The sequence below is a fragment of the Ranitomeya imitator genome, chromosome 3 (genome assembly GCF_032444005.1).
Source record: "Ranitomeya imitator isolate aRanImi1 chromosome 3, aRanImi1.pri, whole genome shotgun sequence".
NCBI classification, from domain to species: Eukaryota; Metazoa; Chordata; class Amphibia; order Anura; family Dendrobatidae; genus Ranitomeya; species Ranitomeya imitator.
The window spans coordinates 389,068,994-389,094,266 of record NC_091284.1 but is presented as its reverse complement, the minus strand read 5'-3'; the positions used below and the strand labels follow the sequence as shown (position 1 = coordinate 389,094,266).

At 45.5% G+C, this 25,273-nt stretch overlaps 1 protein-coding gene across 3 annotated transcripts in view; it reads right to left on the bottom strand.

Moving 5' to 3' along the window:
• The window catches only part of KCNQ4 (potassium voltage-gated channel subfamily Q member 4), a 358,115-nt gene that overhangs the window by 145,623 nt on the left and 187,219 nt on the right, over window positions 1-25,273 (bottom strand). The window lies entirely within an intron of this gene.

Here is a 25,273-nt window from a genome sequence, read left to right as displayed (position 1 = left end):
GTGCTCATCAAAATTACCTGCTTGTGTTTCTTTGGAACGTAAGAAACTACTGTGGTATCCTTAGTAAAATAAAACATAGAACTATAAGGCCATGTTCACACCATCCTTTTTTTCATGCGGAATCGCCGCGATTTTCCCGCTGCGGGTCTGCAGCTGTTTTCCATGCAGGGTACATTACACTGTACCCTATGGAAAACAGGAACTGCTGTGCCCACATTGCGGAAAATCGTGAAAAAAGCCGCGCTGAATAGCCGCGGTAAAAAAGAAGTACCATGTCACTTCTTTTTGCGGAACTGCAGCGGTTCTGCACCCATTGACCTCCATTGTGAGGTCAAACCCGCAGTAAAAGCCGCAGATGAAAAAAATATCTGCGGGTTTTCTGCGGTTTGTGGTGCAGAACCGCTGCAGTGTGGCTGCCCCCCCGTGCTCCAATCCCACCCCCCATGCTCCGATGCCACCCCTCGTGCTCCGACGCCCCCCCCCCCCGTGCCCTCATCTCCCCCCTTATACTTACCCGGCCTCCCGGTGTCCGGCCGGCCGTCTTCTCCCTGGGCACCGCCATCTTGTAAAATGGCGGGCGCATGCGCAGTGCGCCCGCCGAATCTGACGGCCGGCAGATTCGTTCCAAAGTGCATTTTGATCACTGAGATATAACCTATCTCAGTGATCAAAATAAAAAAAATAGTAAATGACCCCCCCCCCCCCTTTGTCACCCCCATAGGTAGGGACAATAAAAAAATTCAGAATTTTTTTTTTTCCACTAAGGTTAGAATAGGGTTAGGGGTAGGGTTAGGGTTAGGGGTAGGGTTAGGGGTAGGGTTAGGGTATTTTCAGCCATTTTAACCCTAAAAAACTGCCTAGAAAACACAGACTCTGCATAGAAAACTGCATAAAAAAACGCATCAAAAAACGCATCAAAAAACGCACCAAAAAAGCACCAAAAAAGCACCAAAAAAAGGGCCTGCGTTTTCTGCCAAGAGCTGCGGTTTTTAGTCCTGAAAAAAAAGGAGGGAAATCAGGAACGTGTGAACATAGCCTAAATGTCTCTCTTACTGAGAATACCTTGCAGCAGTTCTGGCTTATTTTTTCTAACAGTACCCAACATGGTCATTTTTCTTTTCATCAACATCTGCCCTAATTGATATGATGTAAAAAAAATTGTCGTATGTGACATTTTGTCCTTTGAGTCCCTGGGTCAAACTGAATTGAACTATTTTACAGGAACAGCAGGGTAAAAATATTTGGCACATAACTATACTGGAAGGTAATCCATCAGCAGTATTGTAATGAGAAAATGTATGTACAGTATGTGTAAATCTGCATGGACCAAAAGGACCTAAATAAATTGATAAATAGTAGTAGATGTAATAGATAGTCCAAAATGAGATTATAGCTCCTTTATTTTACTCATAAAATGGCTGGCTATCACTATAAAAGGCTATCGGTCATTTTTGACCGTAGTACAAATGTATAAAACATTGTGGAGCAAAAAGTAAACATAAAAAAATATATAACAATACGCATAGTAAGAACCCGTCATATGAGGAAAAGTCAATCAACCACAAGTTTCAGAACCGCATCTTGAATATTTTAAAAAATATTAAAGTTCAAAATCGGTCGTTTTTGACTGAAGACAACAGCAGGGTTTTTAAATATTATTGTAATCCCATTTGTGTGTGATGCATCAACACTAAATAGTCTAACTTGGTGAAGTGAGAAAAATATAAATTACCTTCATGGCATCAAATACCGTAATTAAAAAATGGCATGTGCATATATATTTCCCTTTTTTGCTATAAAGCCCCTATAAATTTCTGGTACAAGCAAATATCTTCATAAGTCACATGCTTAAAGTGAACCTGTCAGCAGGATTGTGCACAGTAAACTACAGACACTGTCAGGTGGGCGATGTAATACTGATTGCAAAGATACCTGGGTTGATTAAATCTGTCTTGTGGTTATTGTTTAATTTGTATTTGCAGTTTTCAGTTAATGGGATTCTCGGCGACATGTGGGCGTGGCTTTATGTGGTGCTCTTCTTACATATTCATCATATTCATCACCTGCGCTGTAGCATAATATAATGGATAATATGCATGTATTCGTTTATGATTTAGTCATATTGTTTTGTGGGGAGCCAAATTTTTTTTCTTTAGCAGAAAGGCGTCGGAACACGATAGATGCTACTGTGCAGGCGCGCCCGCCGACTCCATTTTGATGAATATTCTATGCATTACATTCTGTGCAGTATGTAAAATAGGGAGAAGGTCACTGTAGGATCTGTTATAAGTCCGTATGGATTAATATATAAGAAGAGCACCACATAAAGCCCCGCCCACAAGCCGCTGAGAATCTCATTAACTGAAAACTTAAAATAAAGATTAAACAACAACCACAAGACGGATTTCAACAACCAAAGTATTATTTTAATCAGTATGTTGGCACCAACCTGACACTGTCTGTACTTTACTGAGCACAATTCTGCTGACAGGTTCACTTTAATGAAAGGAAGTCCACCTGTGTGCAATCAAAGTGTCACATGACAGTATATACACTTTACTTTTTCTGAAAAGGCCACAGAAGCTGCAACACCATTAAGCATCAATCACTACTAACCAAGCCACATTATGAAGATCAAGATCTACAAACAAGGGACAAAGTTGTTGAGAAGTACGTGAAGGTTGGGATAACAAATGTATCCCAATCTCTGATGATTCACCAGGGCACTATCAAAACCATTATCATCAAATGGAAAGCACATGGAAAGCAATGGAAACCAACAAACCTTCAAAGAGAGGGCAGCCCACCAAAACTTTTAACCCAGGCAATGAGGGCATTAATCAGAGAGAAAGCACATAGACCAAAAGTTAACGCTGAAGGAGCTGCAGAGTTCCCAAGCAGAGACTTAAGTATCCACCCATATGACCACAATAAGGCCGGCGTCACACTCAGCGTAGGGAAATACGGTCCGTATTTTATAGGCGTAATACGCTGAAATGTTCCCAAAACAGTGATCCGTAAGTAATCCGTAGGCAGGGTGTGGCAGCGTATTTTGCGCATGTAAACCTCAGTATGTAATCTGTATGGCATCCGTACAGCAAGATTTTCTCGCCGGCTTGCAAAACGGACATACAATGGATCCATGGGCTCAAATATTCATGAAAACATATATACAGTTTATATATATATATATATATATATGTGTATATATATATATATATATATATATACTAGCTTAAGAGCCCGGCGTTGCCTGGGCATAGTAAATGTCTGTGGTTAGTTGTAGCACCTCACTTCTCTTATTTTCCCATCACGCCTCTCATTTTCCCAATCACATCTTTCATTTTCCCCCTCACATCTCTCATTTTCTCCCTCACTCCTCTCATTCCCCCCTAAGACTTGTCATTTCAACCTCACATCTGTCATTTTCTGATCACTCCACTATTTTTCCTCACTCCTCTCATTTTGCACTCACACCTTTTCATTTTCACCTCACACCTCTTATTTTCACCTCATCACCTCAGTATATAGATGTTTGTCATCTCCCTTATATATAGTATAAATCTATATGTCATCTCCTGTATATAGTATATACCTGTATGTCATCTCCCCTGTACATAGTATATACCTGCTGTGTGTCATCTCCCCTATATATAGTATATACCTGAATGTCATCTCCTTCTATATATAGTATATTGTTATGAAATAGATTCAGCAAAGTGAGGCCCGACTTTCTTAACAGAGCGAGGATAGGAAAGGTAACTTTGCGGTCTACACAAAACCCTAAAGAAAACCACGCAAAGGGGGCAAAAAGACCCTCCGTACCGAACTAACGGCACGGAGGTACACCCTTTGCGTCCCAGAGCTTCCAGCAAAACAATTAGACAAGCTGGACAGAAAAAATAGCAAACAAATAGCAAAGAAGAACTTAGCTATGCAGAGCAGCAGGCCACAGGAATGATCCAGGGAAAAAACAAGTCCAACACTGGAACATTGACAGGAAGCCAGGATCAAAGCATCAGGTGGAGTTAAGTAGAGAAGCACCTAACGACCTCACCACATCACCTGAGGGAGGAAACTCAGAAGCCGCATTACCACTTTCCTCCACCAACGGAAGCTCACAGAGAGAATCAGCCGAAATACCACTTGTGACCACAGGAGGGAGCTCTGCCACAGAATTCACAACAGTACCCATCCCCCTTGAGGAGGGGTCACCGAACCCTCACCAGAGCCCCTAGGCCGACCAGGATGAGCCACATGAAAGGCACGAACAAGATCGGGAGCATGGACATCAGAGGCAAAAACCCAGGAATTATCTTCCTGAGCATAACCCTTCCATTTAACCAGATACTGGAGTTTCCGTCTTGAAACACGAGAATCCAAAATCTTCTCCACAATATACTCCAACTCCCCCTCCACCAAAACCGGGGCAGGAGGGTCAACAGATGGAATCATAGGTGCAACGTATCTCCGCAACAATGACCTATGGAATACGTTATGTATGGAAAAAGAATCTGGAAGGGTCAGACGAAAAGACACAGGATTAAGAACCTCAGAAATCCTATACGGACCAATGAAACGAGGTTTAAACTTAGGAGAGGAAACCTTCATAGGAATATGACGAGAAGATAACCAAACCAGATCCCCAACACGAAGTCGGGGACCCACACGGCATCTGCGATTAGCGAAACGTTGAGCCTTCTCCTGGGACAAGGTTAAATTGTCCACTACATGAGTCCAAATCTGCTGCAACCTGTCCACCACAGTATCCACACCAGGACAGTCCGAAGACTCAACCTGTCCTGAAGAGAAACGAGGATGGAACCCAGAATTGCAGAAAAATGGCGAAACCAAGGTAGCTGAGCTGGCCCGATTATTAAGGGCGAACTCAGCCAAAGGCAAAAAGGACACCCAGTCATCCTGATCAGCAGAAACAAAGCATCTCAGATATGTTTCCAAGGTCTGATTGGTTCGTTCGGTCTGGCCATTAGTCTGAGGATGGAAAGCCGAGGAAAAAGACAAGCCAATGCCCATCCTACCACAAAAGGCTCGCCAAAACCTCGAAACAAACTGGGAACCTCTGTCAGAAACGATATTCTCCGGAATGCCATGTAAACGAACCACATGCTGGAAGAACAATGTCACCAAATCAGAGGAGGAAGGCAATTTAGACAAGGGTACCAGATGGACCATTTTAGAAAAGCGATCACAGACCACCCAAATGACTGACATCTTTTGAGAAACGGGAAGATCTGGAATAAAATCCATAGAGATATGTGTCCAAGGCCTCTTCGGGACCGGCAAGGGCAAAAGCAACCCACTTGCACGAGAACAGCAGGGCTTAGCCCGAGCACAAATCCCACAGGACTGCACAAAAGTACGCACATCCCGCGACAGAGATGGCCACCAAAAGGATCTAGCCACTAACTCTCTGGTACCAAAGATTCCAGGATGACCAGCCAACACCGAACAATGAACCTCAGAGATAACTTTATTCGTCCACCTATCAGGGACAAACAGTTTCTCCGCTGGACAACGATCAGGTTTATTAGCCTGAAATTTTTGCAGCACCCACCGCAAATCAGGGGAGATGGCAGACACAATTACTCCTTCCTTGAGGATACCCGCCGGCTCAGACAAACCCGGAGAGTCGGGCACAAAACTCCTAGACAGAGCATCCGCCTTCACATTTTTAGAGCCCGGAAGGTACGAAATCACAAAGTCAAAACGGGCAAAAAACAGCGACCAACGAGCCTGTCTAGGATTCAACCGCTTAGCAGACTTGAGATAAGTCAAGTTCTTATGATCAGTCAATACCACCACGCGATGCTTAGCTCCTTCAAGCCAATGACGCCACTCCTCGAATGCCCACTTCATGGCCAGCAACTCTCGGTTGCCCACATCATAATTTCGCTCAGCAGGCGAAAACTTCCTGGAAAAAAAAGCGCATGGTTTCATCACTGAGCAATCAGAAACTCTCTGCGACAAAACAGCCCCTGCTCCAATCTCAGAAGCATCCACCTCGACCTGGAACGGAAGAGAAACATCTGGTTGACACAACACAGGGGCAGAAGAAAAACGACGCTTCAACTCTTGAAAAGCTTCCACAGCAGCAGAAGACCAATTGACCACATCAGCACCCTTCTTGGTCAAATCGGTCAATGGTTTGGCAATACTAGAAAAATTGCAGATGAAGCGACGATAAAAATTAGCAAAGCCCAGGAACTTTTGCAGACTTTTCAGAGATGTCGGCTGAGTCCAATCATGGATGGCTTGGACCTTAACAGGATCCATCTCGATAGTAGAAGGGGAAAAGATGAACCCCAAAAATGAAACCTTCTGCACACCAAAGAGACACTTTGATCCCTTCACAAACAAAGAATTAGCACGCAGGACCTGAAAAACCGTTCTGACCTGCTTCACATGAGACTCCCAATCATCCGAGAAGATCAAAATGTCATCCAAGTACACAATCAGGAATTTATCCAGGTACTCTCGGAAGATGTCATGCATAAAGGACTGAAACACTGATGGAGCATTGGCAAGTCCGAATGGCATCACTAGATACTCAAAATGACCCTCGGGCGTATTAAATGCAGTTTTCCATTCATCGCCTCGCCTGATTCGCACCAGATTATACGCACCACGAAGATCTATCTTGGTGAACCAACTAGCCCCCTTAATCCGAGCAAACAAATCAGATAACAATGGCAAGGGGTACTGAAATTTAACCGTGATCTTATTTAGAAGGCGGTAATCTATACAAGGTCTCAGCGAACCATCCTTCTTGGCTACAAAAAAGAACCCTGCTCCTAATGGCGATGATGACGGGCGAATATGCCCCTTCTCCAGGGATTCCTTCACATAACTGCGCATAGCGGCGTGCTCAGGCACGGATAAATTAAACAGTCGACCTTTTGGGAATTTACTACCAGGAATCAAATTGATAGCACAATCACAATCCCTATGCGGAGGTAGGGTATCGGACTTGGGCTCATCAAATACATCCCGGTAATCAGACAAGAACTCTGGAACCTCAGAAGGGGTGGATGACGAAATTGACAGAAATGGAACATCCCCATGTACCCCCTGACAACCCCAGCTGGACACCGACATGGATTTCCAATCTAATACTGGATTATGGGCTTGTAGCCATGGTAACCCCAACACGACCACATCATGCAGATTATGCAACACCAGAAAGCGAATAACCTCCTGATGTGCAGGAGCCATGCACATGGTCAGCTGGGTCCAGTATTATAATAATAATAATAATTTTTATTTATATAGCGCCAACATATTCCGCAGCGCTTTACAAATTATAGAGGGGACACAGACAATAGACATTACAGCATAACAGGACTACAGTTCAAACAGATACCAGGAGGAATGAGGGCCCTGCTCGCAAGCTTACAAACTATGAGGAAAAGGGGAGACACGAGAGGTGGATGGTAACAATTGCTTTAGTTATTCGAGTATTGAGGCTTATTCTTGGCCAAAGGCGTAGCATCAATTCCTCTCAATGGAATAGGACACTGCAAGGGCTCCAAGAAAAACCCACAACGCTTAGCATATTCCAAGTCCATCAAATTCAGGGCAGCGCCTGAATCCACAAATGCCATGACAGAATACGATGACAAAGAGCAGATCAAGGTAACGGACAGAAGAAATTTTGACTGTACCGTACCAATGGTGGCAGACCTAGCGAACCGCTTAGTGCGCCTAGGACAATCAGAGATAGCACGAGTGGAATCACCACAGTAGAAACACAGCCCATTCAGACGTCTGTGTTCTTGCCTGTTCAACTCTGGTCAAAGTCCTATCGCACTGCATAGGCTCAGGTTTAAGCTCAGGTAATGCCGCCAAATGGTGCACAGATTTACGCTCACGCAAGCGTCGACCGATCTGAATGGCCAAAGACATAGACTCATTCAAACCAGCAGGCATAGGAAATCCCACCATGACATCCTTAAGGGCTTCAGAGAGACCCTTTCTGAACATAGCTGCCAGCGCAGATTCATTAAATTGAGTGAGCACGGACCACTTTCTAAATTTCTGACAATATACCTCTATCTCATCCTGAGCCTGACAAAGAGCCAGCAAATTTTTTTCTGCCTGATCCACTGAATTAGGCTCATCGTACAGCAATCCAAGCGCCAGGAAAAATGCATCGATATTACTTAATGCAGGATCTCCTGACGCAAGAGAAAATGCCCATTCCTGAGGGTCGCCACGCAAAAAAGAAATGACGATCCTAACCTGTTGAACTGGGTCACCAGAGGAGCGAGGTTTCAAAGCCAGAAATAGTTTACAATTATTTTTGAAACTCAGAAATGTATTTCTATCTCCAAAAAACAAATCTGGAATAGGAATTCTCGGTTCTAACAAAGAATTCTGAACCACAAAATCTTGAATATTTTGAACTCTTGCCGTGAGCTGATCCACACATGAAGACAGACCTTTAATGTCCATTGCTACACCTGTGTCCTGAACCGCCCAAATGTCTAGGGGAAAAAAAGGGCAAAACACAGTGCAAAGAAAAAAAAATGGTCTCAGAACTTCTTTTTTCCCTCTATTGAGAATCATTAGCACTTTGGGCTTCCTGTACTGTTATGAAATAGATTCAGCAAAGTGAGGCCCGACTTTCTTAACAGAGCGAGGATAGGAAAGGTAACTTTGCGGTCTACACAAAACCCTAAAGAAAACCACGCAAAGGGGGCAAAAAGACCCTCCGTACCGAACTAACGGCACGGAGGTACACCCTTTGCGTCCCAGAGCTTCCAGCAAAACAATTAGACAAGCTGGACAGAAAAAATAGCAAACAAATAGCAAAGAAGAACTTAGCTATGCAGAGCAGCAGGCCACAGGAATGATCCAGGGAAAAAACAAGTCCAACACTGGAACATTGACAGGAAGCCAGGATCAAAGCATTAGGTGGAGTTAAGTAGAGAAGCACCTAACGACCTCACCACATCACCTGAGGGAGGAAACTCAGAAGCCGCAGTACCACTTTCCTCCACCAACAGAAGCTCACAGAGAGAATCAGCCGAAATACCACTTGTGACCACAGGAGGGAGCTCTGCCACAGAATTCACAACAGTATATACCTGTATGTCATCTCCTCCTGTACTGTACATAGTATATACCTGTGTGTCATCTCCCCTGTATATAGTATATATCTGTGTGTCATCTCCTCCTGTATATAGTATATACCTGCATGTCATCTTCTATATATAGCATATACCTGTATGTCATCTCCTCCTGTATATAGTATATACCTGTAGGTCATCTGCTCCTGTATATAGAATATACCTGTGTGTCATCTCCTCCTGTATATAGTATATACCTGTATGTCATCTCCTCCTGTATATATATGTACCTGTATGTCATCTCCTCCTCTATATAGTATATACCTGTGTGTCATCTCTCCTGTATATAGTATATATCTGTGTGTCATCTCCCCTGTATATAGTATATACCTGTGTGTCATCTCCTCCTGTATTAGACCTCGTTCACACGTTATTTGCTCAATATTTTTACCTCAGTATTTGTAAGCTAAATTGGCAGCCTGATAAATCCACAGCCAACAGGAAGCCCTCCCCCTGGCAGTATATATTAGCTCACATATACACATAATAGACAGGTCATGTGACTGACAGCTGGCGTATTTCCTATATGGTACATTTGTTGTAGTTTGTCTGCTTATTAATCAGATTTTTATTTTTGAAGGATAATACCAGACTTGTGTGTGTTTTAGGGCGAGTTTCGTTTGTCAAGTTGTGTGCGTTGAGTTGCATGTGGCGACATGCATGTAGCGACTTTTGTGAGTTGAGTTTTGTGTAGCAACTTTTTGTGTGTCGAGTTGCATGTGACAGGTTAGTGTAGCAAGTTGTGTGCAGCAAGTTTTGCGCATGGCGAGTTTTGCGCATGGCGAGTTTTATGTGTGGTGCCTTTTGAGTATGTGCAAGTTTTGTGTGAGGCAACTTTTGCATGTGTTGCAACTTTTGTGTATGTGGCAATTTTTCCGCGTGTGCAAGTTTTGCGTGTGGCGAGTTTCCCATGAGGTGAGTTTTGCACTTGTGGCGAGTTTTGCAAGAGCCTAGTTTTTGCATGTGGCGAGTTCTGCGCGTGGCGAGTTCTGCGCGTGGCGAGTTTTGATCGGCGACTTTTGTGTTTCGACTTTTATGTGGCAAGGTTTGTGTATTTCTGGTGAAATGTGTGCTGAGGGTAATATGTGTTCAAGCACGTGGTAGTGTGTGGCGCATTTTGTGTGTGTTCATATCCCCGTGTGTGGTGAGTATCCCATGTCGGGGCCCCACCTTAGCAACTGTACGGTATATACTCTTTGGCGCCATCGCTCTCTTTCTTTAAGTCCCCCTTGTTCACATCTGGCAGCTGTCAATTTGCCTCCTACACTTTTCCTTTCATTTTTTCCCATTATGTAGATAGGGGCAAAATTGTTTGGTGAATTGGAAAGCACGGGGTTAAAATTTAACCTCACAACATGGCCTATGACGCTCTCAGGGTCCAGACGTGTGACTGTGCAAAATTTTGTGGCTGTAGCTGCGAAGTCTCCAACACTTTTCCTTCCACTTTTTTCCCCATTATGTAGGTAGGGGCAAAATTGTTTGGTGAATTGGAAAGCACGGGGTTAAAATTTAACCTCACAACATAGCCTATGACCCTCTCGGGGTCCAGACGTGTGACTGTGCAAAATTTTGTGGCTGTAGCTGCGACGGTGCAGATGCCAATCCCGGACATACACACACACATACACACACACATTTAGCTTTATAAATTAGATATATTCTATGTGTAGACACTTATTTTACCTATTCTAATAAAACCTGTCAGTTTGATTTCACTGTACACCGTACTGAATTGCTGGCTTTTCAATAGAACACCAGAGCGTATTTCTCGCAAGTCACTGTTGGTCTGTGTGTAATCTGTATTTTTCTCGCCCCCATTGACTTTCATTGGCGTATTTTTTGCGCAATACGCTGACAAACGCAGCATGCTGCGATTTTATGCGGCCATAAAATACGGATGCGTAATATACGCCAGATAGAAGCTGCCCCATAGAGAATCATTGGTCCGTATGCAATTATTATTATTATTTATTGTTATAGCGCCATTTATTCCATGGCGCTTTACATGTGACGAGGGGTATACATAATAAAAACAAGTACAATAATCTTAAACAATACAAGTCATAACTGGTACAGGAGGAGTGAGGACCCTGCCCGCGAAGGCTCACAATCTACAAGGGATGCGTAGTTTTTGCGCATCTCATACGTCCGTAAAACTCGCTAGTGTGACACCGGCCTAAGTCGTACACTCCATAGAGTGGGCAGAAATAAGCATTTACTTACACACAAAAATTGCAAGGCTCATTTTGAGTCTGCCAAAAGACATGTGGGAGACTCTCCAAATGTATGGAGGAAGGTGCAGTAGTCAGATGAGACCAAAACTGAACTTTTTAGGCCCCTTTCACACATCAGCTTTTTGCCATCAGTCACAATCCGTCGAATTTTGAAAAAAACGAATCTGTCGCAGATTGTGAAAAACTGATGAGACAGATCCGTTTTTTCGCCGGATCCGACTAGCTGATCCAGTTAATTGGATCCTAAAAATATCGGAGCATGCTCAGCTAAAAAAATGGAATCCGTTGCCGGATTCCATCATTTGACGGATCCGGCACCATAGGCTTCCATTCTGGCAAACGACGGACGGCGACGGACACAAAAAACATTACTATGTCTGTTGTCTCTGGCCGCCGGACAAACAATTTTCGACGGATCAGACGAACGACGGATCAAACATGAGGCCATCCATTGCAATCCATAGCTAATATAAGTCTATGAGAATAAAACAGATCCAGCGGCATCAGTCGCCGGATCGTTTTTTCTTTTCAAAATTCGACGGATTGTGATTGATGTAAAAAAACTGATGTGTGAAAGGGGCATTAGTGACCAAGGTATGTTTGGCACCAAACCAACACAACTCATCACCGCAACAACATCATCCCCATAGTGAAACATGGTGTGGCAGCAGCAGCAGCATGCTCTGGATATGTTTTTCAGCAGCATGGCCAGGGAAAATAGTCTGAATCAAAAAGAAGATTGATGGTGTGAAATACAGGGATATTTTTGAACCAAACCAGTTTCAGTCTGTCGGTAATTTGAGACTGGGACGCATGTTCAGACAAAGACCCAAACCATACTGCTATAGCAACACTCCAGTGGTTTAAGAAGAAACATGTAAATGTTTTATAGTGGCCCAGTCAAAGTCCAGACCTTAATCCAATTGAGAATCTGTGGTCACACGTGAAGATTTCTGCCCCCCCCCAACTGTGTACTGCAGCCCTCAGCTATCTGCTTTACCTCAGCTAGTTATTAAAAATAGGGTGGATCTCATGCTGTTTATTTTTATTATTTTAAATAAAGAAAAAAATGGAGTGGGGTTCTCCCTATCTACTATATACCGTATATACTCGAGTATAAGCCGAGATTTTCAGCCCATTTTTTTGGGCTGAAAGTCCCCCTCTCGGCTTATACTCGAGTCATACCCAGGGGTCGGCAGGGGAGGGGGAGCGGGGGATGTGTAATTATACTCATCTGCTCCGGCGCGGTCCCTGCAGTCCCTGCTTCTTCCAGCGCTGCATCTTCTTCCTGTATTGAGCGGTCACATGGTCCCGCTCATTACATTACTATGTGACTGGGCAATATACTACGTGGTTGGGCAATATACTACGTCGCTGTGCAATATATTACGTGGCTGGGCAATATACTATGTGGCTCTGTGCTGTATATTACGTGGTTGTGCAATTTACTACGTGACTGGGCAATATACTATGTGGCTGGGCAATATACTACGTGACTGGGCAATATACTATGTGACTGGGCAATATACTATGTGGCTGGGCAATATACTACGTGACTGGGCAATATACTACGTGACTGGGCAATATACTATGTGGCTGGGCAATATACTACGTGGCTGGGCAATATACTATGTGACTGGGCAATATACTACGTGACTGGGCAATATACTACGTGACTGGGCAATATACTACGTGGCTGGGCAATATACTACGTGGTTGGGCAATATTCTACGTGGCTGGGCAATATTCTACGTGGCTGGGCAATATACTACGTGACTGGGCAATATACTACGTGGCTTGGCAATATACAACGTGGCTGGGCAATATACTACGTGGCTGGCCAATATACTACGTGACTGGGCAATATACTACGTGGCTGGGCAATATACTACGTGACTCGGCAATATACTACGTGGCTGGGCAACATACTACGTGGCTGGGCAATATAGTACGTGGCTGGGCAATATAGTACGTGGCTGGGCAATATTCTACGTGGCTGGGCAATATACTACATGGCTGGCAAATATACTACGTGGCTGGGCAATATAGTACGTGGCTGAGCAATATAGTACGTGGCTGGGCAATTAGTATGTGGCTGGGCAATATACTACGTGACTGGGCAATATACTACGTGGACATGCATATTCTAGAATACCCGATGCGTTAGAATCGGGCCACCATCTAGTTTTTAACCCCTTCCCGACCTGTGACACAGCGTATGCGTCATGAAAGTCGGTGCCAATCCGACCTGTGACGCATATGCTGTGTCACAGAAAGATCGCGTCCCTGCAGATCGGGTGAAAGGGTTAACTCCCATTTCACCCGATCTGCAGGGACAGGGGGAGTGGTAGTTTAGCCCAGGGGGGGTGGCTTCACCCCCTCGTGGCTACGATCGCTCTGATTGGCTGTTGAAAGTGAAACTGCCAATCAGAGCGATTTGTAATATTTCACCTAAAAAAATGGTGAAATATTACAATCCAGCCATGGCCGATGCTGCAATATCATCGGCCATGGCTGGAAATACTAATGTGCCCCCACCCCACCCCTCCGATCGCCCCCCCAGCCCCCCGATCTGTGGCCCGCTCCCCTCCGTCCTGTGCTCCGCTCCCCCGTCCTCCTGTCCGCTCCCCCGTGCTCCAATCACACCCCCCCGTGCTCCAATCAAACCCCCCCGCACTCCGATCCCCCCCCGTGCTCCGAACCACCCCCCCTGCACACCGATCCCCCCCCCCTGCACACCGATCCACCCGCCCGCACACCGATCACTCTCCCCCATGCTCCGATCCCTCCCCCCCCGTGCTCCGACGCCCCCCCGTGCCCTGATCTCCCCCCCCTGTGCCCTGATCTCCCCCCCTTATACTTACCGATCCTGGCGGGGTCCGTCAGTCTTCTTCCCCGAGCGCCGCCATGTTCCAAAATGGCGGGCGCATGCGCAGTGCGCCCGCCGAATCTGCCGGCCGGCAGATTCGTTCCAATGTGAATTTTGATCACTGTGATATAATCTATCACAGTGGTCAAAATAAAAAAACAGTAAATGACCCCCCCATTTGTCCCCCATAGATAGGGACAATAATAAAATAAAGAATTTTTTTTTTTTTTCACTAAGGTTGGAGTTAGAACTAGGGTTAGGGTTAGGGGTAGGGTTAGGGGTAGGGTTAGGGTTAGGGTTAGGGTTAGGGGTAGGGGTAGGGTTAGGGGTAGGGGTAGGGGTAGGGTTAGGGGTAGGGGTAGGGGTAGGGTTAGGGGTAGGGTTAGGGGTAGGGGTAGGGGTAGGGTTAGGGGTAGGGTTAGGGTTAGGGTTTCGGTATGTGCACACGTATTCTGGTCCTCTGCGGATTTTTCTGCAGCGGATTTGATAAATCCGCAGTGCTAAACCGCTGCGGATTTATGGCAGATTTACCGCGGTTTTTCTGCGCATTTCACTGCGGTTTTACAACTGCGATTTTCTATTGGAGCAGTTGTAAAACCGCTGTGGAATCCGCAGAAAGAAGTGACATGCTGCGGAATGTAAACCGCTGCGTTTCCGTGCAGTTTTTCCGCAGCATGTGTACAGCGATTTTTGTTTCCCATAGGTTTACATTGAAATGTAAACTCATGGGAAACTGCTGCGGATCCGCAGCGTTTTCCAAAGCGTGTGCACATACCTTTAGAATTAGGCTATGTGCACACGGTGCGGATTTGGCTGCGGATCCGCAGCGGATTGGCCGCTGCGGATCCGCAGCAGTGTTCCATCAGGTTTACAGTACCATGTAAACCTATGGAAAACCAAATCCGCTGTGCCCATGGTGCGGAAAATACCGCACGAAAACGCTGCGTTGTATTTTCCGCAGCATGTCAATTCTTTGTGCGGATTCCGCAGCGTTTTACACCTATTCCTCAATAGGAATCCGCAGGTGAAATCCGCAGGTAAAACGCAGTGCCTTTTACCCGCGGATTTTTCAAAAATGGTGCGGAAAAATCTCACACGAATCCGCAACGTGGGTACATAGCCTTAGGGTTAGGGTTGGGTTGGAATTAGGGTTGTGGTTAGGGTTAGGGGTGTGTTGGGGTTAGGGTTGTGGTTAGGGGTGTGTTGCGGTTAGGGTTGTGGTTAGGGTTACGGCTACAGTTGGGATAAGGGTTAGGGGTGTGTTGGCGTAAGAATTGAGGGGTTTCCACTGTTTAGGCACATCAGGGGGTCTCCAAACGCAACATGGCGCCACCATTGATTCCAGCCAATCTTTTATTCAAAAAGTCAAATGGTGCTCCTTCCCTTCCGAGCCCCGACGTGTGCCCAAACAGTGGTTTACCCCCACATATGGGGTATCAGTGTACTCAGGACAAACTGGGCAACAATTACTGGGGTCCAATTTCTCCTGTTACCCTTGAGAAAATAAAAAATTGCTTGCTAAAACATCATTTTTGAGGAAAGTAAAATGATTTTTTATTTTCACGGCTCTGCGTTGTAAACGTCTGTGAAGCACTTGGGGGTTCAAAGTGCTCACCACATATCTAGATAAGTTCCTTGGGGGGTCTAGTTTCCAAAATGGGGTCACTTGTGGGGGGTTTCTACTGTTTAGGCACACCAGGGGCTCTGCAAACGCAACGTGACGCCCGCAGACCATTCCATCAAAGTCTGCATTTCAAAACGTCACTACTTGACTTCCGAGCCCCGACATGTGCCCAAACAGTGGTTTACCCCCACATATGGGGTATCAGCGTACTCAGGACAAACTGGGCAACAATTACTGGGGTCCAATTTCTCCTGTTACCCTTGAGAAAATAAAAAATTGCTTGCTAAAACATCATTTTTGAGGAAAGAAAAATGATTTTTTATTTTCACGGCTCTGCGTTGTAAACGTCTGTGAAGCACTTGGGGGTTCAAAGTGCTCACCACATATCTAGATAAGTTCCTTGGGGGGTCTAGTTTCCAAAATGGGGTCACTTGTGGGGGGTTTCTACTGTTTAGGCACACCAGGGGCTCTGCAAACGCAACGTGACGCCCGCAGACCATTCCATCAAAGTCTGCATTTCAAAAGTCACTACTTCCCTTCTGAGCCCCGACGTGTGCCCAAACAGTGGTTTACCCCCACATATGGGGTATCAGCGTACTCAGGAGAAACTGGACAACAACTTTTGGGGTCCAATTTCTCCTGTAACCCTTGGGAAAATAAAAAATTCTGGGCTAAAAAATTATTTTTGAGGAAAGAAAACGTATTTATTATTTTCACTGCTCTGTGTTATAAACTTCTGTGAAGCACTTGGGGGTTCAAAGTGCTCACCTCACATCTAGATAAGTTCCTTTCGGGGTCTAGTTTCTAAAATGGGGTCACTTGTGGGGGGTTTCTACTGTTTAGCCACATCAGGGGCTCTGCAAACGCAACGTAACGCCCGCAGAGCATTCCATCAAAGTCTGCATTTCAAAATGTCACTACTTGACTTTCGAGCCCCGACATGTGCCCAAACTGTGGTTTACCCCCACATATGGGGTATCAGCGTACTCAGGAGAAACTGTACAACAACTTTTGGGGTCAAATTTCTCCTGTTACCCTTGGGAAAATAATAAATTGCAGGCTAAAAGATCATTTTAGAGAAAATAAAATTTTTATTTTATTTTCATGGCTCTGCGTTATAAACTTCTGTGAAGCACTTGGAAGTTCAAAGTCCTCACCACACATCTAGATTAGTTCCTTTGGGGGTCTAGTTTCCAAAATGGGGTCATATGTGGGGGATCTCCAATGTTTAGGCACACAGGGGCTCTCCAAACGTGACATGGTGTCCGCTAATGATTGGAGCTAATTTTCCATTTAAAAAGCCAATTGGCGTGCCTTCCCTTCCGAGCCCTGCCGTGCGCCCAAACAGTGGTTTACCCCCACATATGGGGTATCAGCGTACTCAGGACAAACTGGACAACAACATTTGCGGTCCAATTTCTCCTATTACCCTTGGCAAAATAGGAAATTCCAGGCTAAAAATCATTTTTGAGGAAAGAAAAATTATTTTTTATTTTCATGGCTCTGCATTATAAACTTCTGTGAAGCACCTGGGGGTTTAAAGTGCTCAATATGCATCTAGATAAGTTCCTTGGGGGGTCTAGTTTCCAAAATGGGGTCACTTGTGGGGGAGCTCCAATGCATAGGCACACAGGGGCTCTCTAAACGCGACATGGTGTCCGCTAACAATTGGAGCTAATTTTCCATTCAAAAAGTCAAATGGCGCGCCTTCCCTTCCGAGCCCTGCCGTGTGCCCAAACAGTGGTTTACCCCCACATATGAGGTATCGGCGTACTCTGGAGAAATTGCCCAACAAATTTTAGGATTCATTTTATCCTATTGCCCATGTGAAAATGAAAAACTGAGGCGAAAAGAATTTTTTTGTGAAAAAAAAAAGTACTTTTTCATTTTTACAGATCAATTTGTGAAGCACCTGAGGGTTTAAAGTGCTCAATATGCATCTAGATAAGTTCCTTGGGGGGTCTAGTTTCCAAAATGGGGTCATTTGTGGGGGAGCTCCAATGTTTAGGCACACGGGGGCTCTCCAAACACGACATGGTGTCCGCTAACGATGGAGATAATTTTTCATTCAAAGAGTCAAATGGCGCTCCTTCCCTTCCGAACCTTACCATGTGCCCAAACAGTGGTTTACCTCCACATGTGAGGTATTGGTGTACTCATGAGAAATTGCCCAACAAATTTTAGGATCCATTTTATCCTGTTGCCCATGTGAAAATGAAAAAAATTGAGGCTAAAAGAATTTTTTTGTGAAAAAAAAGTACTTTTTCATTTTTACGGATCAATTTGTGAAGCCCCCGGGGGTTCAAAGTTCTCACTATGCATCTAGATAAGTTCCTTGGGGCGTCTAGTTTCCAAAATGGGGTCACGTGTGGGGGAGCTCCAATTTTTAGGCACACGGGGGCTCTCCAAACGTGACATGGTGTCCGCTAAAGAGTGGAGCCAATTTTTCATTCAAAAAGTCAAATGGCGCTCCTTCCCTTCCAAGCCCTGCCGTGCGCCCAAACATTGGTTTACCCCCACATATGAGGTATCAGCGTACTCAGGACAAATTGGACAACAACTTTCGTGGTTCAGTTTCTCCTTGTACCATTGGGAAAATAAAAAAAATGTTGCTAAAAGATAATTTTTGTGACTAAAAAGTTAAATGTTCATTTTTTCCTTCCATGTTGCTTCTGCTGCTGTGAAGCACCTGAAGGGTTAAAAAACTTCTGGAATGTGGGTTTGAGTACCTTGAGGGGTGCATTTTTTAGAATGGTGTCACTTTTGGGTATTTTCATCCATATAGACCCCTCAAACTGACTTCAAATGTGAGGTGGTCCCTAAAAAAAATGGTTTTGTAAATTTCGTTGTAAAAATGAGAAATCGCTGGTCAAATTTTAACTCTTATAACTTCCTAGCAAAAAAAAATGTTGTTTCCAAAATTGTGCTGGTGTAAAGTATACATGTGGGAAATGTTATTTATTAACTATTTTGTGTCACATAACTCTCTGGTTTAACAGAATAAAAATTCAAAATGTGAAAATTGCGAAATTTTCAAAATTTTCGCCAAATTTCCGTTTTTATCACAAATAAACGCAGAATTTATTGACCTAAATTTACCACTAACATGAAGCCCAATATGTCACGAAAAAACAATCTCAGAACCGCTAGGATCCGTTGAAGCGTTCCTGAGTTATTACCTCATAAAGGGACACTGGTCAGAATTGCAAAAAACGGCCAGGTCATTAAGGTCAAAATAGGCTGGGTCATGAAGGGGTTAATAACCAGCCAAGGGAAAGCAGATAGCTGGTCTTATTTTACTAGGAAGGGGCCAATACCCATGGACGTTTCCAACCTATTAATATCAGGAACCAGCTGTCTGCTTTGCCAATTATTAAAAATGCAGAGACCACCCAAAAAATGACGTGGGGTCCTCCCTATTTTTAACAATCAGCTAAGGCAAAGCAGACAGCTCAGAGCAATATTAATAGGCTGGGAAGGGCCATGGACAATGGCTCCATGCCAGACTAATAAGCCCAGTGCTTAGCCACCCCAGAAATAGCGCATCCATTAGATGCCCCAATTCTGGCTCTTAGCCTCGGCTCTTCCCGCTTGCCCTGGTATGTTGACAAGCAAGGTAATGGTTTTGGGGTTGATATCAGCTGTGTATTGTCTTCTGACATCAAGTCTAGGGGTTGTTAATGGAGAGACGTCTATAAGACACCCCCATTACTAACCCCATAGTAAAAAAAGACACACAGAGAAAAGTCCTTAATTGAACAAAACACATCTAATGGATGCACCTTTTCTGGGACGGCTGAGGGCTGGTGTTATTAGTCTGGGAGGGGGCCAATATTCATGTCCCTTTCCCAGCCTATTAAGATCAGCCAGGAGATGTCTGTTTAGCCTTTGCTGGTTACTGAAAATAGGGGAGACCCACAATCATTTAATTTTTTTTATAGCCAGTAAAAGCTATGCAGACAAATGTGAGGCGATATTAATAGCCAGGAAAGCTCCTTGTTTATTGCCCCCCTCCCAGGCTGTCTCCCTTCCCTCAGCTTGGTTTTTTAAAAAGAAGGAGGACCCCACTGTATTTTTTTATTTTATTTATTAGCTAAATACATGTACAGTAAGCTACACATGCACTGCACTAATTATTTAGCACCCTGACATCTTTATTACTTTGCATACGTGCTGACTGGAGAATACTCTCATCAGTGTTACCTGCTTTCGGTGCTATCACCGAGACCAGGCGCAAGATGATGAGAGTAGTACTCATCAGCCAATGCCTGACCGTTGGTAACCTTTTCACTGCGGGTCACTGCTGCTGGCTCACACATTGTCCTCTGTGTAACAGCGTGGGAACCAAAGTGCTGTGACCGGCAATAAAGTCAGAAAGGATACAGCTGATCAGAGTTAGTGTTTCATGCGCTGTCACATAGACGACAGCATGGGAACCGCCGGATGTTCGGGCCCCCATTCAATTGAATGAGGTCTAGGATGAAGTTGGTGTTCTGGTGCCTGAACCAAACGGCCAAACTCAAATATCCATGTGTTCACCCATCCCTAATTATAAGTAATAACAGCATATTTTGACCCTTTGATAAAACTGACTATAGACACTGTTATACAATTCTATTTAAAGTAATGTGGGTGACATATCATCATGAATATGTACACTGTAGCATTTCGCCAACTAGGTGTCTTGGGGGACACTCGCTTGGCAGCAGGATAATCAGAGACAGGCATGGTTTTTCACATAAACAGTCCATGTGGTTTATTATACTCTCAGCATAAACCACTGTAGGCCATGTTACGTATTACAGACCTCACATGGTCCTTTACTTCATCATATATGGCTTTACAAAACATTCACTATTCAAGCCTGTATCTTTTCAGTCACTGGGTGACTGCACAATTCAGCTACTGTCCTATGTTAGCGCACACAGTTCTTTCCCCGTACCAGGAGTTACCTCCCAGGAACTCCTGCTCCACATGTTGACTCTATGTCAGTCCTGGCTTCGCCAGCACAGAAGCCGTCCCAGGCTCTGTAGGTACATGGTCTCTCCAGGTGCTTCCAGGAAGACTCCACTGGCTGGAGCTAGCAACAGGAAACTACTCCCAGGACTTCCAACACAGGCTTCCAGGACCTTGCACTTGGACCAAACAGATCCAAACACTCTGAACATGTGACCCACACCCTGGTCACATTATCTAGGTGTAACCACTCCCCAGGTGAGAGTGTGTGTGTGTGTGTGTGGCTAGTTTGACCCACCCATCTCTCATAACTAGCCCTGTCTCCCTTGTTAAGCAACACAATTTACTTGTAGGACTACAGGTCCCAGAACATCCTTTCTTCAGGCTGACAGTGCAGAGTGTCTGCCTCTGTGACACCAATACTGGCCATTCACAATAATTCCGGGTTTTGACTCATTACCACAGTTATTCCTGCGATTGCCTGTTACTTGTAACAGGGGTCACTGCACCACATATTCCCCTCCTCTGTTCAATCCTGTGGGGTTGAACATTTATCACACACCCGGGATCTCGAGACCGGGTACCCAAGTCACCTTGCCCTACCAGTCGACAGGACCCTCTCAATCGGGATTGAGCATCCTTCATCACCATACCTTTGTTAGGCCTCCCCTGCCGAAAGCGGTCAGTATGTAAGTCTTGAGTTTTGGTCCTCAAGTCACAGTCCTTCTGCGTCACCAGACCTTTAGTCACCACATTTTTCCAGTAGGCCCCTTTATCTGACATTTCTCTCCATGGCCGTCACCTATGGTTGGTGCGGTCCTGAGACCCACTTACAGTCGAGGTTACTGTCTGCTCTGGGTCTTAGTTTGGCCCATCTAACACTTGGCAGAGGTTACTGTCCAGGTCTCTCAGTCTCATACTGGGAATAGAACTGCCACTTGCAGATTCTCGGCCTCCTAGTCTTGTTGAGCATCTTTGGCTGTCAACATTTCCATCAATTGGGTGCAGCAGTCCTGTAAGGTGCCGTCTTTCAAGCCTTAACTGCTTCATCTCTCTTAAATACGCCACTTGATATTCCAGCAGAGTCCGTACTTCGCAAAGACTCTCCTCTGTTTCCACAGCGAAGAAGGGAACCATATCCTTTTCCTGAGGTAACTGGACTTCATGGACACTAGGTATTCTCAACCTCACCACTCCAGATTTATCCACCATCTCTTGCATGACTCGACCATTTCTTTCAATTACTTTCTTCACCATAGAGACGGGTACCAGTATTACATTTTCCTGAAGATTACGCGCTTTTCTCACATGCTGCAGCCGCCTAGCAGCATCTTCATTCCTGAATTGGACCATCCACTTTGTACGCACATATCTCAAGTGCATGTCACTCAGGGTAGCTACTCTCTTTGCTGTGACATCAGTTGCGGACAGTATCACTAACTGACTAGTTTCTAGGGTCCAGTTCACCTTACACGCCTTCACAGCCTTCTTGAACTGTTCATGTATAGACTCCCTGGCACATGCCTCTCTCAGGTCTTCAGGAACATCTATCATGCACTTGAACAAGGAAGTCTCCTTCTCTTCTGCTGTAATTAGACACCCATCTTGTTCAGCTTTCAGGGCCATCTTCCTCTGAACGTCACCTCCTTTTAAATGTTTGGCCAGGATAGACACCTGCCGCTCCATCTTCCTCAAGGCTGCCGTATTCATCGACTGGCTTTCTGCCAGTGACCTATGAGCTCCGCAACCTCTTTCTCTAAGGCACCCACATGGCACTCAGCAGCCTGTCTCCGAAGCTCCTCTTGCTTCATCTGGTCTTCTACAGTCTCCTGGACCCTCCTTAGCTCGCTTCCTCCTTCCTCTGTATTGGCTGAGCTTTCATCACGCGAGGAGGTATCTATTTCAGGCCCCACTTCTTTGGTGGCCTCCTCCACTTCTGTACCCTTGGTCTTCGCCTGGGCTTCAGCAACGGCATCTTCAACCCTCTCTTGGGTATCCGGGTACCCCAGCTCTTCCGCATAAGGTACTATGGAGCCTTCACCACACTCTGCTACTTTATCCCTCTCTGTCACCACGACATGGGTCTACAACAGGTCAGTTCCTCATGACCTCTCTGGATTCTCACTCCACCAGCGCACTCCCTCCAGATTTTCTTCGCCTCCAGCGCTATCATCTGGTCGGTCATCCGACTCCAACCTAGCGGTTGCTACGGGCAATATGAATGCATCCTTCTTCCTGGTAAAGTCTGGAAGAGAATCCACATCCTGAACAAAAGCACAAGATAATGTTTTTCCTTTATTCACTTCTTCACAAGGTGCAACTGGTACAACTTCCGACAAGCCTATAACCCGCAGTAACCACCGATCGACCAAACCGCTGCATGACCAGCTCTACCCTCGCCTACTGTATCCTCACCCATCCCTTGTAGATTGTGAGCCTTCGCGGGCAGGGTCCTCTCTCCTCCTGTACCAGTTATGACTTGTATTGTTTAAGATTATTGTACTTGTTTTTATTATGTATACCCCTCCTTACATGTAAAGCGCCATGGAATAAATGGTGCTATAACAATAAATAATAATAATAATAATAACTTCTTTGCACCCTTTATGTCTCCGGCGACGGGAGGACTTTCCCTTCTTGAGTGGCTCTTCTTTACTGTACTCCCTTACTTCCTCAGAGTCACAGTCACCCCCGGAGTCTGTGTCACACCCCGCAGTATGGTGAACCCCCAAGTCACTCTCTATCTAAATGTCAGCTCCATTCTTCTTTTCCATCGCATCATTTTCAGTCACATTGTGCTACCCTTCAGGTAACGTCAGGTCAGTAAGATGGGCAGACGCATCTTTTCCTCTGGTCACCCGTATAACTGACCCGTCAGTTTTGGGAGGTGTTACTGCCACCGTCGTGCCACTAAGTTGGGTCCATCCACCATTTCCCTTGGTCATGCCTACCTTAGAACTGTCAACTCTAGGGGGCGCATTCTCAACATTATTACATATCATACACATTATTTCCACAAACAATTTACCTTTTTTCCACCAGTCCCACAGTGCTTCCAAATCTTGTCCTATTATCATAGGACACGGCACGTCCGGGATTACAGCCACCTCATGGTACGTGGAAACGTCAGCTGCGACAATGTAAAGAGTGGCTACCTGAACACCTTTAGTGTCCCCACCTATGCCACTTTCTTCCGCCTTTATTCCAAGTGACACAGAACTTTCAGGAAGTGTCCTCAGCAAAGACGCTTCCCTCGCCGGGTCTATCAACCCCCACACACGATCTCCATCCAGCCAGTAGGGGCACTGTAGTGTCAGTACACCGACCGAGTTATCAACTGTATAGCACGGTCCTGCATAGTAAGAACTTCGCTGCTCCTGGCTACAGTCCAATTGCGCATTCGCCGCCACCTTTTTTTGGACTCCGCCCCATTTTGGGCAACTGCACTGTTTTTTGACATCACCCCTGTTTGGCTTACTTCCCCCTTTTGGAACTCCACCCCTTTTTTGGCAACCATCCCTGTTTCGGTCACCGCTCACTTTTAGGGACACCTTCCCTGGGATATACCCCGTGGACTCCCCCACGGTATTTTCAGGCCCCAGTTCGCACAGTACACAAACAAAAAAAACAAATAAAATGTATGTCTCTGGGCTTGCACTGGCCCTTTAAGAGTCTGCACGACCTGGAGCCCAATGTCTCTGCAACACCTCACCAGTTCCTGCTGGTACTGCCACAGCTCCCGCTGTAGTCACAAACCACTGACACCTCTGGGTGCTGATCACCAGCCGCTGCTGCTGCCACTGCAGCTCCGCTGCTGCTGAACCTCTTGCTGCACCTGCAGCTACACTCCACTGCAGACTTCGTGGACCCGCCGATCTACAGCAAGACGCTTGTCACCTTCGTGGACCTGCCGATCCACAGCAAGACGCTTGTCACCTTCGTGGACCCGCCGATCCAAAGCAAATTGATTTGAGGGACGGAAAGAAAAAAAACAGTCTCACTTTCTCTCTCTCTGACCCCGGTCAGTATATCACGGGTCCCTTTCCGTTACCTGTTGGTGCCGACTACACAGGTTCCCGGATACCTCTTATCCTCAGAGGTAAACCACAGACATCTCTCACTGACCCCGGTCAGTATAACACAGACTCCTGTCTGTTACACACTCGGCTTTACAGCACAAACACAGTTTCTCACTAACCCCGGTTAGAATAACACGGACTCCTGTCCGTTACCTGTTGGTGTCAGCCACACAGGTTCCCGGAACCCTCTTCTCCTCAGAGGTATCCCACAAACAGTTCTCACTGGCCCTGGTCAGCATAACACATGGTTGTCAGACTGTCGACTCCTCTGGCTCAGACCAGCCAGCACTGCAACATGTGCTTCTTGGACCGTTGCCCACATCCTACACCAATTGTAGCATTTCGCCTACTACGTGTCTTGG